The sequence below is a fragment of the Diadema antillarum genome, unplaced genomic scaffold (genome assembly GCF_040938485.1).
Source record: "Diadema antillarum isolate AM-2024a unplaced genomic scaffold, OU_Dant_1.0 seq00002539_RagTag, whole genome shotgun sequence".
NCBI classification, from domain to species: Eukaryota; Metazoa; Echinodermata; class Echinoidea; order Diadematoida; family Diadematidae; genus Diadema; species Diadema antillarum.
Window position 1 is genome coordinate 48,837 of NW_027273141.1, and position 1,339 is coordinate 50,175.

At 43.2% G+C, this 1,339-nt stretch overlaps 1 non-coding gene across 1 annotated transcript; it reads left to right on the forward strand.

Moving 5' to 3' along the window:
- Positions 1-1,266: 1,266 nt before the first annotated feature.
- Positions 1,267-1,339, forward strand: Trnaa-ggc (transfer RNA alanine (anticodon GGC)). The gene has a single exon. It is a non-coding gene; the product is annotated as a tRNA-Ala (tRNA).

Here is a 1,339-nt window from a genome sequence, read left to right on the forward strand (position 1 = left end):
TTCCCGATCATCGTAGTAAAAGCGCAGCAAGCACTTGGTAGTCGTAACTGCAGCGTACTTAGAGCGTTCTAACATCATAGTGTGTCCAGATCGGCTCAGGTTTTACCCGATCTTTCCCGATCTGAGAAAATTGTCAAATCGTAGCGAGAACGGCATAGTGGAACGGGGGCTGAGAGGTACGACATGGGGAGAGGGGAATCACGATAGGGAGAGAGAGAGGACAGCGGGAAGACAAAATTTGGAAGACGAAGAGAGAAAAAATAAGAAATTAAAGATGACGATGGGGTGGCGGATCCAGAGAACCGGCGCACGCCCCCTTTATTTTTCGTTAAAAACAACAGAAATAAAAAGAAATAAAAAATTAAAGGAAACCCGGAAGTGGCACACGAAATATTAGTTGCGCCCCCCCCCCCCCCTTTACAGAATTCTGGATCCGCCCCTGCTTGTATCATCGTCACAGTACCATTTTTTAAAAATAAGAATACATCTATGATTTGTTTTTCCATTACTATCCTGTATGTATAATAGCCTCATCATAATGTGACCTTCTACCACGTCTTCAGAGCGAATAAAGAGAGACGGTGTTACAGCCGTCTATTATTATACATTGCCCACTGCCATAGTTCAGACAGCACTATACTCTTATCGCGTCATATTCATTCTGTCGTTACTCCGTTGCCTCTGTGCAAGGAAAGACCTGTCAACGAATTTCTTAATTATTCCATGTGATTTGTTTATGAAGCAAATCAACTGATCAAGTCTCCTGAACTTCATATCACAGCGCTGTATAGGGCAACATTATATTGGACCCAATACATAGTGACAGTATAGCTTACCTTCGTTCTGAAGGCGGGCAGCGGTCCGCCCATCGACACCGTTCCAGGATAGGTGGCTGTAACCGCCCGTGGCCTCGTCAACCAAAATACCAATCCTATAACAAGTTTGGCCTATGTACTGGCTATAGATTTTACTTTCCTTTGAAGAACCTCTAGAAGGAAGAATGAATCGTGATTTTTTGTGCAATGTAGGCCCTATAGTTATCTTCCCTTATGTAGCACCTTGACATATACTCTTTCACTTTTTTAAGTGGTCGACCTATTTTCTATGATTTTAGACAAATATTGCACTACATCGACGTAAATAAAACCACCGAGCTTTCATTTGCAATGAAATTTGCCTCGACGGAAGAATTTTATGAATTTGAATAATTACGCAGTACCCGCTGCATGGTATAAGGATTAGAACCAATACTTGCTGTCGGGCGAAAGCTCGATGGTCTAGTGGAGATGACGCCTGTCCGGCGATCAGGAGGTCGTAGGTTCGAATCCTGCTCGAGTAT